Raw genomic sequence first — 16205 nt, forward strand, 5'->3', positions numbered from 1 at the left:
GACACCAAGGCCAATTTCTAAGTTCAGGTAAACAACATTGTAAGATAACAGTTTAAGAAATGTCATCTGGCAATGTTTGGTAAATAACAAAGGAGAGACATCACCACACATACAGAGATGATCTGCTGAATTGTTTAACAGAGTATAGAGTAAGCCAAGATGAAGTTCAGCGAGATCTTGAGGCACAAGAAGGATGCACTTATATCAAATTAAATTGTAACAAAGGGATGGCAACAAGGAGCAGAGAATAGTGTTAGTGATATTGATCATTTTGAAGGAAAATAAGTATAACAGATCACATTTTAGCAAATAACTGCTTCACTGCTACATACTTACAGAATATAATAATGGGAGCTGGTAATACTTAATCGATGGCTTAGTTGTGCTAAAGATTGGCTATATGACCTACACAAATTTACTTCACATTTCTGGGTCTCCGTTTTTTCATTGTTAAAATGACAGAGGTGGATTAATGGACATCGAAGGTCACTGAAAATACACAATTCTCTGAGTCCATGATTCTGAATGCTTAGAATTGTAGTCACCATAGTGAACAGAAGAGGACTGGAGAAACCCATTTATCAATTTTCAAATTATTCCACATGGGCGGATGCTTGTTCTGTCCCTAGATAAGAGAGGCAAGCCATTTTTATTCATTTTACATTTTTTCTACCCTAGTCACATAACCTCAAATGGACCCTTTTTAACTGTTCTACATCATGACAAGAAATAGTTTTAACTAAGTATTTACCAAATACATAAATGTCTGTACCACTTGGACACAAAAATAACTTAAAACTATCAAACAGTACTCTTAAAATAAACCCAAAGAATATATACACTGAGGCCCATAAGTTTAAAAAATGGTCCGGTATAGAAAGAAACCACCATGGAAGACACCTTTCAGTAACCTCTCCTGGTCAGAATAATTTCAGATCTGTGTTTTGCTGAGTCAGCTTTGTGTCCTATACATTTCACTCTGTTGCCATGCCAACCTTCAAATTCCTCTTAATGTGAAGATGTCTAGATGTTAACCTGGGCATTTGAAAAGGTAAGTTGTTAACTCCCAAACAGAAGTGATGATTTAGGATGTATTGGGTGTGGGGTCAAATGTCTGTTCTAGTCATTTCAGTCTTCCCAACTTCATCAGTCCTTCAGAACATGCACAGCTTCCCTCTGAGAAAATAAACTTAAACTCACTGTGATGACTGATGAAAACCACTCCATGTTTTAGTATTTTTCACTGGTAAAAATTTGCAATGAATTTTTAAAATTCACTGGTACAAATCTTCTGCTAACATAAGAGTGGATTGTTGAATCATGTTGCTTATCAAGGAAGTAGCATGTGGTATCAAATTTCAGGAATGTTTTGTCTATAATTTCAAAGGGCTATATGTCACAATGTTTTCAAGAAATCCTCTCAGTTTAAAAAATAAGTTTAAGTTGCTCATTTCAGGAAACTCATTTACCTTGCACTAAAAAAATTAAATAAATTAATAAATCAAATTTTCTTAGATTACTCAGAGAGAGACAGAGAATTTGGTTAGTTCAGAAAATATAACCACTTTGCAAAAGGAATCTATGAAATGGTTCCCTCTCTAGCTCTTCAAATAGGCATGCTAATTTTGGAATAAAAATTTCATATGCATGATAACCTAAGCCCATTTAATTAATTGAATCTGGAGGACAATTTTTCTCAATGTTCATTTACTTACGAATTGTATTCTTCTAAATCTGCCTTTTCCACTCAGCAATCCACAATCACAGCATATGTGCAGTGAACACAAAGCTTCTTCAGAGATGTTTGTGAATCTTAATTAACCTTGGATTTTCTCACTTTTAATCCGTTGCCCTCTGCTTCATCATCTTTGCCACTAGCCACCACCTTATCTACAGTGCCTGAGTCTTATGTTTTACCCCTTCAACCAGAAAGTTACACTTTTTCTACTTTGGCCTTTGTTACTATTCTCACATTATATGCTCACTCATTTTAGTTCTTGAGTCTCCATCTCATAATCAGAAACAATTCAGATGTCAGGTCAGCCAGTGTGACAAAGCCTCTGAATTTGTTACTTTATCCCAGGTGAGCTGACTGTTCTTTCTACAGTTGCAATAGACTGTGGCTCTTGGTAGAAATTGCCACATTGTTTTGATAGAAACAATTTGGAATCAGAATTCATTTTGAGTCATAGCTCTTTTACTTTCTAGATTATTTTTTAATTTCTTTTTATTTATTTGGCTGTTATTCTTATAGTGTTCTTTTTTTTTTTTTTTAACACAATAGAAATGTATTCTCTTACAGTTCTTGAGACTTAGAAGTCCAAAATGGAGTTGTGCTTCCTGCAGTGTTAGATTAATTAAACAACAACAACAAAACTTACTTAAACTATTTATAAGTTATTTTGTATAACACTGGGATTTCAAAGTTTGCTGCATTGAGGTATAGCAATGATTAAATAAGATGACATATGCTAAATGGCTAGTATTATAACTGACCCATAGCATGTGCTCAATAAATGATAGAACAAATCTAGAAAATCCCAATATTGAGTCCTGTTTTTTTTTAATGAGATAATTTGGGGTTTCCTTAGCACTACAGGGCAGTAGCACCTCACTGCATAACACTCTTCATTAAAGAACAGAGCAGCCACTAACTATAACCTCAGGAATCCATAACCCATTCCTTGTAAGCTTATGAGGAATGTAGTTTTATACATTAATCCAGAGTAAAAGTTGACCTCACCTTTAAGAGAGCAAAGTTTCCTCATCCTCCACCAACATCAAATCGGCCCTCAAAGGAAGACTATTCCACTAAATAAGAGACATTACACATGGAATATTCACTAAGATTGGCAACTCCGTTTCTTGAGAAATCATGTGTTCCTACTGTTTACTACTACTCTTGTGAAGAGTTTTAAGAAGTGGTAAGTTTTTGCATCTTATGTAAAAAAAAATACATACATATTATAAATATATACTGGTATTATATATGTAATATATATTGTATAATTAATGTAATTATATATGCATATACAATATATTATTATGTAACTAATATGATAATATATTGTATGTTATTATAATATATAATTGTATATATTACATATATAAAGAAATAAATATAAATCATGGAGGGCAGGAGGCAGTGGGATGATATAGTCAAAGAACTCAATGAATAAAAGATTGTTGGCTGGGAATTGTAATCTAACAAAACTATCCTTCTAAAATTATGGCATAAATAGGAGATTTCCAGGTAAACAAAATCTGAGAAAATTTTTTACTAGCAGACCTGTTCTACAAGAAATACAAATTGGGGTCCTTTAAGCTAAAATGAAAGAATACTGGAAAATAATTCTAATCCACATGAAGAAATAAAGAGCACAGCCGAAGTAACTGCATAGATAGAAATCAATAATACCAAAAGTTGGTTCTTCACAAAACAAACAAACAAACAAACAAAACTGAAAAATCTTTAACTAGACTAACTCCCCCCAAAAAATGTAGAGGAGATTCAAATCATGAATGAAATGGTAGACATTATTAATGACCTTACAGAAACTTAAACAAAAAAATCTATAAGAAAATACTATGAGCAATTGCATATAAAAATTAAATAAGGTAGACTTGTAACAAATAAATAGATTGAATTTTAACAAATTATTTGTTTTCAAAAAGATGAGTCTGGGGCCATGTGACTTCACTGGTGAATTCTACCAAATGTTTGATTAAAAAATAACACTAATACTTCACAAATTCTTCCAAAAATGGAAAAGGATGAATTATTTTCCAGTTTTATGATGGCAGTATTACCCTGTTACCAAAACAAGCAATAGTACCACAAGTGAAGGAAACTAGTGACCAATTATCTCTTATGACTATAAAAGCAAATTCCTCAGCAAAAATACTAGCAAACGTAATCCAGCAATATGTAAAATGATTTATATACCACAACCAGGGAGCCTTTCCTAGGAATGCAAGATTAGTTCAATATACAAAAATTAACCTGTGTAATATACCACAGTAATAGAATTAAGGACAAAATCCATATGATAATCTCAACAGATTCAGAAAAAAAAAAAAATCTGAGAAAATCCAACATCTTTTCCTGATAAAAACACCAAACAAACTAGAACTAGAAGACACGAGCACCTATGAAAAATCCACAACTAACATTATTTAATGATGAAAGGCTGAAAGCATTTCTCCTATGTTTGGAAAGAGAAGATGTTCACACTCACCCCCTTTATCCAGCACTATATTGGAGGTTCCAGACTGAGCTATTCGGCAAGAAAATTAAATAAGAGGCACCCATATTGGAAGTCATGAAATTATCCCTATTCTCAAAAAACATTACCTTGTGTACAGAAAATACTGAGTTACACACACACACACACATACGTGTGCATGCACACATGTGAACTTGGGAGAAACTATTACAACTAGTGAGTTCCACAATGTGGCAGAAGAAATCATAGGAGCAATCTTCATGACTCTGGATTAAGAAATGCCTTTTTAGATACAACACAAATAAGTAAATAAATAAATAAGTAAATAAGTAAATAAATAGGATTCATCAAATTAATGACATTTTTGCTTAAAAGAACTGCATTGACAAAAAAAAAAAAAAAAAAAAAACAGATAACAGCACCAGATTGCACTCTTAAAAATTTGTACAGAAGATAAATCCTACGTTAAGTGTTCTTAACACACACACACATAAGCACATCTTCCCAAAGGGGCATAAGAAAATTTCTGGAGATGGTAGATATGTTTTTATTATTTTGATTGTGGTGATGGTATGTTGGTGTATGCTCAATAAAACTGTAAAAACAAACAAAAAACTTTGTGGAATAGAAAAAATATTGCAAATCATGCATCTAGTAATAGACTGGTATCTGGAATATATAAAGACTCTAAAAACTAAATAATACAAAGATAAAAAATCCAGTAGCATATGGACAAAAGTTGTGAATAGGTATTACTCCATGGAAAAATGTACAAATGGCTGCTAAACACGTGAAAACGGTTTCAAAATGACTAGTCATAAGCAGAATGTAAATCAAAGCCACAATGAGATCGTATTTCACACAGAATAGGATGACAAAAAACAAACAGATAATAAGCAAGTGTTTTAAGTAGGTGGAGAAATTAGAATCCTCTTACATTACTGGTGGGATTGTAAAATGAGGCAGTCATTGTGGATGAAAAACAGATTGACAAATTGTCAAAATGTTAGAGTTAGTTTAACAGCCAGCAATTCTATACTTAGATCTTTACTCAAGAGAATTAAAAACATATGTTCACACAAAAATCTATACATGAATGTTCATAGCAACATTGTTTGTAATAGCTAAAAAGCAGAAAAAAAAATTATCATCAACTGGTAAGTGGAAAAACAAATTATTTATCCATTCAATAAGATATTACAGTAAAATGGAATGAAGTACTGAGACATGTTATAGCATATATGGACCTTGAAACTCCTATTAAATGAAAGGAGCTAGTTACAAAAAAAATAAATAAATAAAAATTAAAAGATCCACAAACTGCAAGATCCCATTTGTAAGAAAGGAACAGGATAGGCAGATCCACAGAGACAGAGGCAATTTTGTGGTTGCCAGAGTTTAGATGTAGTGGAATGTGGGGACTGACTACTGCTGGTGATAGTGTTTAATTTTAGATTAATGAAGATGATCCGAAATCAGATAATAATGATCACACAACTTGTTGAATATACTAAAATGCACTGAATTAGATTCTTTTCTTTTTTCTTTTTTTTTTAAATTTGACTGACAGAGATCACAAGTAGGCAGAGAGGCAGGCAGGGAGAGACTAGGAAACAGGCTCCCTACAGAGCAGAGAGCCCAATGCAGGGCTCCATCCCAGGAGCCTAGGATCATGACCTGAGCCAAAGGCAGAGGCTTTAACTCACTGAGCCACCCAAGCGCCCCCTGGATTAGATTCTTTTTTTTTGCTCTCAGGGTTTTGAATTTTGCAGGAGTTGGGGGGGGGTGTGTGTCAAATTTATGGTGTGTGAATGGTATCTCAATAATATTGTTATTATAACAAAAATCATTCAGTCTATACTAACTTGCTCTCATCAGAATGCCCCAGGGTTTCTCTGGATGTACTCTCCACACTATTTCTCTCTTCCTTGTTGCAGCAAGGTAAAGAACCTTACCTTTTTTGGATTCTAAGTGTTTTCCTTGGGTCTTTGGTAGGTGAATTGTATGAGTTCTTATGTGTGTGTGTTAAGAACACTTAACGTAGGATTTATCTTCTGTACAAATTTTTTAAGAGTGCAATCTGGTGCTGTTATCTGTTTTTTTTTTTTTTTTTTTTTTTGTCAATGCAGTTCTTTTAAGCAAAAATGTCATTAATTTGATGAATCCTATTTATTTACTTATTTATTTATTTATTTACTTATTTGTGTATGAGTTCCTCCATCCCTATTATTGACAAAGATAATAACAATGATCTTCAAAACAGCTAATAATCTGCCAAGGTTTCTTTTGTTTGTTTTTTGTTTGTTTGTTTGTTTTTTTAACCACATATCACTCAATCTTCACAAAAGCCCACTGAGTGAAGTATTTACTATAAAATAGTGTAAGAAGTAGAGAGGTTATTTGCCATGCCCAACTTGTGGGGGTTCAGAATCTCCAGACTACAATTTTATTTCTTTTTCAGCTTGTACCAAAGAACCGTTATTTTGTTTTAATTTGTCAAGATAAAAAGTGATACCCACTTTCCTTGGTGGATAAGCCCACATTTTCCTGCCAAATTTAACAATGCCTGATATTTTTCTCTTAAACTATTTTATTCTTAATGTATGAGCCCCAACTCCTACAGTTTTCCTTGGTAGCCAGTTGTAAAGAGGTATATGATATGGAAATGCTTTATTATTTAACAGGAAGTCATCTTACCTTGTAAACAGAAAAAACTATATATATATATATGTACACACACATATATATTTATATAACATAAAAATGAAAATATTTATATAACATAAAAATATAAATGTAAAACAAAAATATGCATTTTATATATATTGTGTGTGTGCATATATATATATATATATATATATATTTTTTTTTTTTTTTTAAACCCCTGAAACCACCTGAGTGGCATGACTATAACTTGAACCTGATTAGGTAAGAGAGTCCAAGCTATTTTCCCCTCCAACATAAATTGGAATGAACATTATATAAGTAAGATGGTGTTGTTTGTAGCTTGAAACTCTCTTTTCAATTTCATTTTATAGATTCTCAAAATACAAGTTGCAAGCGGCCCCTTTTATTGTTGGTCCAAATAATGCTGTTGCCCAGTTATTCACATGCCACCTTAGCTGTGCATATATTTACACTTCACAAATTGCTTTGATTGTGAAAAGTAAGCTTTTCTTTATTTCATTTAAAAAATGTCTTCTCCTAGAAAACAGAACTCTATTGTTGTAGATTTGTTATATTTACTTAGTCTTCAGTCTACTAGTGACACTAGTCAACTCTTTCCTTTGTATATATTATTTTTCATCATGGTTTTGTTTTGCTTTTGATTTTGCTTTTCTCGAATAAATATGCGAATTAACTTTAACTTCACATTTTTTTTTTTTTCTAGTAGGAAATTATGATCAGGGTCCAAAGTGGCAGTATTTGGAGAGATGATTATTGGGACTCAATGAATACTTTTCTGGAAAGAACTTGAAATTAGGAGTAAGATATGTATTACAGTCTACCATTTACTTGCGCTGTGACTCTACAAAAAATCTTAATTTCTGTAAAGCCAAGGATTCCTTTATTATATGATGGAGACAGTAATACCAAATCTTGAAGGATTAGTGTAAGATGCAAATGAGTTCATGGAAGTGGAGTGAGGTACATAGAGAAACTTTGTAAATGAGGGTTAATATTTATTATTAGCTGTACCATCATTAACTAATGCTTCTGATGCAGAGCAGAGTGAAAGTCTATAAAGTATCCCCACTGAAATCAAACAGGCATAGAGCTGGACACACGTTGGAGCCAATTAGGCCCTTGCTTTCTAGTCTTTGATATACCTTGCTAATTTCCAACTTCTACAGGCAAGATACAGGGTAGAAAAAACAGATATTAGCTATTTTCCCCTGAATCTCTGTGTTTTTCTCATGGAAATCTCTCCATATTTCTTCAGAATGACTCTGCTTATAATCAATATAACGATTTCATCATGTAACTCACTATTGGGATGGAAATCTCCAGTGGTATGGTATGAGTCAAGAAAGTCAACATGTTAGCTAATGACAATTATGTCCAATTGTGCTGCCATGCTTTCTATACATTTATGTTCTTAACAAGAAATTGTCAAATTCCAATTTTAGACATATGTGACAACAGCTGTATTTAAATAGCACCCCCTCATTTGATAAACTGAAGTTTTCTTAAAACTAGTATTTTCTTTGTTTTCCCAGTAAACCTATGAGTTATTTAAAAAGAAGAAACACACACACACACACACAACATTATCATCCTATAACACATAGAAGATCTAATGAAGAAAAGAAAAAATCAGTTTGTGAGAATGTGGGTAGGAAAGGCAGTCCTCCACAGCCTAGCCACCCTTGCCTGGCCTCAGAGAGTGTGTCTTGGGTCTAGAATCATTCCCGACATGGAGATAAAGAGCCCCTGTAGTCTATGCCAGGCATTTTGCCTTGTTTGATAATATCTTTCCTTGTTCCAGATTTGATACGTACTCCTTTGTTCTGCCTAACTGTGTGTTATTTGGCACCTGCCTAACCCCAGTGCTATCTCTATTCCTGGTGGGGAATAAATGTGGTTCTTTGCTTGCAGCACAAGAGAGTGTGTTGAGATGATCTCTGTGCATTAGCTGTATGGTGGAGCCCTCCAGCTATGAGGGACCAATGTTTCTTAAAGAGACTAATCTTGTTCTGTTTATTTTCTGGTAAAGCACATGAGTGGTGTCCTTACTAACAACATTTGGACCTGCAAGTCACTGGGCTGACATCTTGGACTACTGCTCCTCTTTTTATTTTTTTCCTTTTTATTAGCATATAATGTATTATTTGCTTCAGGGGTACAGGTCTGTGAATCATCAGTCTTACACAATTCACAGAATTCACCATAGCACATACCCTCCCCAGTGTCTATAACACAGCCACTTATCCCTACCCCCTTAACCCCCAGAAATACTCTGTTTATTTCCTGAGAAATTGTTTGTCTCCCTCCATGGTCCCATCTTGTTTCTTTTTTTTTTTTCATCCCTTCCCCCCACAACACTGTGCCCTGCCTCTCAAAATCCTCATATCAGAGAGAGTATATGATAATTGTCCTTTCTGATGGACTTATTTTGTTCAGCATAATGCCCTCTAGTTCCATCCATGTCATTGCAAATGGCAAGAGGTCACCCTTTTTTTTTTAAGAGGTCCCTTTTTGATGGCTGCATAGCATTCCATTGTATCTATAGCCCACATCTTCTTTATTCTTCCGTTGATGGAAATCTTGGTTCTTTCCTTATTTTGGCTATGTTGACATTGTTGCTATAAACATAGGGGTGCACAGGCCCCTTCAGATCACAACATTTGTGTCTTTCGGATAAATACCCAGTATGATTAGTGGGTCATAGGGTAGCTCTATTTTCAACTTTTTGAGGAACCTCCATACTGTTTTCCAGAGTGTCTGCACCAGCTTGCATTCCCACCAACAATGTAGGAGGATTCCCCTTTCTCTGTATCCTCGCCAACCCTCTCATTTCCTGACTGGTTAATTTTAGCCATTCTGACTGGTGTGAGATATTATCTCACTATGATTTGTATTTCCCTGATGCCGAGTAATGTCGAGTACTTACTTGTTCATGTGTCTGTTGGTCATTTGGATGTCTTCCTTGCAGAAATGTCTGTCATTGTCTTCTACCCATTTCTTGATTGGATTCATTGTTCTTTGGGTGTTGAGTTTGCTAAGTTTTTTCATAGAATTTGGATACTAGCCCTTTATCTGATATGTCGTTTGCAAGTATCTTCTCCCATTCTGTCAGTTGTCTTTTGATTTTGTTGACTGTTTCCTTTGTTGTGCAAAAGCTTTCGATCTTGATGAAGTTCCAATAGTTCATTTTTGCCCTTGCTTCCCTTGCCTTTGATGATGTTTCTAGGAAGAAGTTGCTGCCGCTGAAGTTAAACAGGTTGCTGCCTGTGTTGTCCTCAAGGATTTTGATGGATTCCTGTTTCACATTGAGGTCTTTCATCCATTTTGAGCCTATTTTTTGTATGGTTTAAGGAAATGGTCCAGTTTCATTCTTCTGCATGTGGCTGTCCAATTTTTCTAACACTATTTGTTGAAGAGACTGTCTTTTTTCAATTGGACATTCTTTCTTACTTTGTGAAAGATTAGTTGAGCACAGAGTTGAGGGTTCATTTCTGGGTTCTCTATTCTGTTCCATTGATCTATGTGTTTGTTTTTGTGCCGGTATCATACTGTCTTGGTGATAACAGCTTTATAATAGAGCTTGAAGTCTGGAATTGCGATGCCTCCAACTTTGGTTTTCTTTTTCTACATTCCTCTGGCTATTCAGGGTCTTTTCTGGTTCCATATAAATTTTAGGATTATTTATTCCATTTCTTTGAAAAAAGGTGATGGTATTTTGATAGGAATTGCATTAAATGTGGAGATTGCTCTAGGTAGCATAGACATTTTCACAATATTTGTTCTTCCTATCCATGAGCATGGAATGTATTTAAATTTCTTTGTGTCTTTCTCAATTTCTTTCATAAGTACTTTATAGTTTTCTGAGTACAGATTCTTTGCCTCTTTGGTTAGGTTTATTCCTAGTTGTCTTATGGTTTTGGGTGCAATTGTAAATGGTATTGACTCCTTAATTTCTGTTTCTTCTGTCTTGCTGTTGGAGTATAGAAATGCAACTGATTTCTGTGCATTGATTTTATACCCTGACACTTTACTGAATTCCTGTATGAATTCTAGCAGTTTTGGAATGGAGTCTTTTGGGTTTTCCATGTAAAGTATCATATCATCTGCAAAGGTGAGTGTTTGACTTCTTCCTTGCTGATTTGGATGCCTTTAATTTCTTTTTGTTGTCTGATTGTTGAGGCTAGGACTTCTAGTACTATGTTGAAAAGCAGTGGTGATAGTGGACAGCCCTGATGTGTTCCTGACCTTAGGGGAAAAGCTCTCAGTTTTTCCCCATTGGGAATGATATTTGCTGTGGGTTTTTCATAAATGGCTTTGGTGATACTGACGTATGTACCCTTTATCCTTATCCCTACACAATGAAGAGTTTTGATCAAGACAGGATGCTGTACTTTGTCAAATGCTTTTTCAGCATCTATTGAGAGTATCATATGGTTCTTTTCTTTATTAGTGTATTGTATCACATTGATTGATTTGCGGATGTTGAACCAAACTTGCAGCCCAGGAGTAAGTTCCACGGTTGTAGTGAATAATCCTTTTAAAGTACTGTTGGATCCTAGGGGCTCAGGGTGGCTCAGTGGACTAAGCTTCTGCCTTCAGCTTAGGTCATGATCTCAGGGTCCTGGGATCAGGTCCCGCGTCAGGCTCTCTGCTCAGCAACGAGCCTGTTCCCCCCACACCCACCTTTCTGCCTGCCTCTCTGCCTACTTGTGATCTCTCTCTATGTCAAATAAATAAATAAAATATTTTAAAAATGTTTAAAAGAAAGTACTGTTGGTTCCTATTGGCTAGTATTTTGGTGAGAATTTTTGCATCTGTATTCATCAAGGATATTGTTCTGTCATTCTGCTTTTTGATGGGATCCTTGTATGGTATTGGGATCAGGGTAATCCTGGCCTCATAAAATGAGTTTGGAAGTTTTCCTTCCGTTTCTATTTTTTGGAACAGTTTCAGGAGAATGGGTATTAATTCTTCTTTAATATAGTCTTATAAAATCATGAATTAAAGAGGAGAGATCACAACCAACATAAAAGAAATACAAACAATTATAAGACTATATTATGAACAACTATATGCCAGCAATTTTCACGATCTGGAAGAAATTGGTGCATTCCTAGAGACATATAAACTACCACAACTGAACCAGGAAGAAATACAAAACCTGAACAGACCCAGTAAGGAGATTGAAGCAGTCATCAAAAATCTCCCAAAAACAGGAGCCCAGGGGCAGATGGCTCCCCAGGGGAATTCTACCAAACATTTAAAGAAGAATTAATACCCATTCTCCTGAAACTGTTCCAAAAAATAGAAACGGAAGGAAAACTTCCAAACTTCCAAACTCATTTTATGAGGCCAGGATTACCCTGATCCCAATACCATACAAGGATCCCATCAAAAAGCAGAATGACAGAACAATATCCTTGATGAATACAGATGCAAAAATTCTCACCAAAATACTAGCCAATAGGAACCAACAGTACTTTCTTTTAAACATTTTTAAAATATTTTATTTATTTATTTGACATAGAGAGAGATCACAAGTAGGCAGAGAGGCAGGCAGAAAGGTGGGTGTGGGGGGAACAGGCTCGTTGCTGAGCAGAGAGCCTGACGCGGGACCTGATCCCAGGACCCTGAGATCATGACCTAAGCTGAAGGCAGAAGCTTAGTCCACTGAGCCACCCTGAGCCCCTAGGATCCAACAGTACTTTAAAAGGATTATTCACTACAACCGTGGAACTTACTCCTGGGCTGCAAGTTTGGTTCAACATCCGCAAATCAATCAATGTGATACAATACACTAATAAAGAAAAGAACCATATGATACTCTCAATAGATGCTGAAAAAGCATTTGACAAAGTACAGCATCCTGTCTTGATCAAAACTCTTCATTGTGTAGGGATAAGGATAAAGGGTACATACGTCAGTATCACCAAAGCCATTTATGAAAAACCCACAGCAAATATCATTCCCAATGGGGAAAAACTGAGAGCTTTTCCCCTAAGGTCAGGAACACATCAGGGCTGTCCACTATCACCACTGCTTTTCAACATAGTACTAGAAGTCCTAGCCTCAACAATCAGACAACAAAAAGAAATTAAAGGCATCCAAATCAGCAAGGAAGAAGTCAAACACTCACCTTTGCAGATGATATGATACTTTACATGGAAAACCCAAAAGACTCCATTCCAAAACTGCTAGAATTCATACAGGAATTCAGTAAAGTGTCAGGGTATAAAATCAATGCACAGAAATCAGTTGCATTTCTATACTCCAACAGCAAGACAGAAGAAACAGAAATTAAGGAGTCAATACCATTTACAATTGCACCCAAAACCATAAGACAACTAGGAATAAACCTAACCAAAGAGGCAAAGAATCTGTACTCAGAAAACTATAAAGTACTTATGAAAGAAATTGAGAAAGACACAAAGAAATTTAAATACATTCCATGCTCATGGATAGGAAGAACAAATATTGTGAAAATGTCTATGCTACCTAGAGCAATCTCCACATTTAATGCAATTCCTATCAAAATACCATCACCTTTTTTCAAAGAAATGGAATAAATAATCCTAAAATTTATATGGAACCAGAAAAGACCCTGAATAGCCAGAGGAATGTAGAAAAAGAAAACCAAAGTTGGAGGCATCGCAATTCCAGACTTCAAGCTCTATTATAAAGCTGTTATCACCAAGACAGTATGATACCGGCACAAAAACAAACACATAGATCAATGGAACAGAATAGAGAACCCAGAAATGAACCCTCAACTCTGTGCTCAACTAATCTTTCACAAAGTAAGAAAGAATGTCCAATTGAAAAAAGACAGTCTCTTCAACAAATAGTGTTAGAAAAATTGGACAGCCACATGCAGAAGAATGAAACTGGACCATTTCCTTAAACCATACAAAAAATAGGCTCAAAATGGATGAAAGACCTCAATGTGAAACAGGAATCCATCAAAATCCTTGAGGACAACACAGGCAGCAACCTGTTTAACTTCAGCGGCAGCAACTTCTTCCTAGAAACATCATCAAAGGCAAGGGAAGCAAGGGCAAAAATGAACTATTGGAACTTCATCAAGATCGAAAGCTTTTGCACAACAAAGGAAACAGTCAACAAAATCAAAAGACAACTGACAGAATGGGAGAAGATACTTGCAAACGACATATCAGATAAAGGGCTAGTATCCAAATTCTATGAAAAAACTTAGCAAACTCAACACCCAAAGAACAATGAATCCAATCAAGAAATGGGTAGAAGACAATGACAGACATTTCTGCAAGGAAGACATCCAAATGACCAACAGACACATGAACAAGTAAGTACTCGACATTACTCGGCATCAGGGAAATACAAATCATAGTGAGATAATATCTCACACCAGTCAGAATGGCTAAAATTAACCAGTCAGGAAATGAGAGGGTTGGCGAGGATACAGAGAAAGGGGAATCCTCCTACATTGTTGGTGGGAATGCAAGCTGGTGCAGACACTCTGGAAAACAGTATGGAGGTTCCTCAAAAAGTTGAAAATAGAGCTACCCTATGACCCACTAATCATACTGGGTATTTATCCGAAAGACACAAATGTTGTGATCTGAAGGGGCCTGTGCACCCCTATGTTTATAGCAACAATGTCAACATAGCCAAAATAAGGAAAGAACCAAGATTTCCATCAACGGAAGAATAAAGAAGATGTGGGCTATAGATACAATGGAATGCTATGCAGCCATCAAAAAGGGACCTCTTAAAAAAAAAAGGGTGACCTCTTGCCATTTGCAATGACATGGATGGAACTAGAGGGCATTATGCTGAACAAAATAAGTCCATCAGAAAGGACAATTATCATATACTCTCTCTGATATGAGGATTTTGAGAGGCAGGGCACAGTGTTGTGGGGGGAAGGGATGAAAAAAAAAAAAGAAACAAGATGGGACCATGGAGGGAGACAAACAATTTCTCAGGAAATAAACAGAGTATTTCTGGGGGTTAAGGGGGTAGGGATAAGTGGCTGTGTTATAGACACTGGGGAGGGTATGTGCTATGGTGAATTCTGTGAATTGTGTAAGACTGATGATTCACAGACCTGTACCCCTGAAGCAAATAATACATTATATGCTAATAAAAAGGAAAAAAATAAAAAGAGGAGCAGTAGTCCAAGATGTCAGCCCAGTGACTTGCAGGTCCAAATGTTGTTAGTAAGGACACCACTCATGTGCTTTACCAGAAAATAAACAGAACAAGATTAGTCTCTTTAAGAAACATTGGTCCCTCATAGCTGGAGGGCTCCACCATACAGCTAATGCACAGAGATCATCTCAACACACTCTCTTGTGCTGCAAGCAAAGAACCACATTTATTCCCCACCAGGAATAGAGATAGCACTGGGGTTAGGCAGGTGCCAAATAACACACAGTTAGGCAGAACAAAGGAGTACGTATCAAATCTGGAACAAGGAAAGATATTATCAAACAAGGCAAAATGCCTGGCATAGACTACAGGGGCTCTTTATCTCCATGTCGGGAATGATTCTAGACCCAAGACACACTCTCTGAGGCCAGGCAAGGGTGGCTAGGCTGTGGAGGACTGCCTTTCCTACCCACATTCTCACAAACTGATTTTTTCTTTTCTTCATTAGATCTTCTATGTGTTATAGGATGATAATGTTGTGTGTGTGTGTGTGTGTGCGTGTGTGTGTGTGTGTGTTTCTTCTTTTTAAATAACTCATAGGTTTACTGGGAAAACAAAGAAAATACTAGTTTTAAGAAAACTTCAGTTTATCAAATGAGGGGGTGCTATTTAAATACAGCTGTTGTCACATATGTCTAAAATTGGAATTTGACAATTTCTTGTTAAGAACATAAATGTATAGAAAGCATGGCAGCACAATTGGACATAATTGTCATTAGCTAACATGTTGACTTTCTTGACTCATACCATACCACTGGAGATTTCCATCCCAATAGTGAGTTACATGATGAAATCGTTATATTGATTATAAGCAGAGTCATTCTGAAGAAATATGGAGAGATTTCCATGAGAAAAACACAGAGATTCAGGGGAAAATAGCTAATATCTGTTTTTTCTACCCTGTATCTTGCCTGTAGAAGTTGGAAATTAGCAAGGTATATCAAAGACTAGAAAGCAAGGGCCTAATTGGCTCCAACGTGTGTCCAGCTCTATGCCTGTTTGATTTCAGTGGGGATACTTTATAGACTTTCACTCTGCTCTGCATCAGAAGCATTAGTTAATGATGGTACAGCTAATAATAAATATTAACCCTCATTTACA

The sequence above is a fragment of the Mustela lutreola genome, chromosome 3, assembly GCF_030435805.1.
Source record: "Mustela lutreola isolate mMusLut2 chromosome 3, mMusLut2.pri, whole genome shotgun sequence".
Lineage (NCBI taxonomy): Eukaryota > Metazoa > Chordata > Mammalia > Carnivora > Mustelidae > Mustela > Mustela lutreola.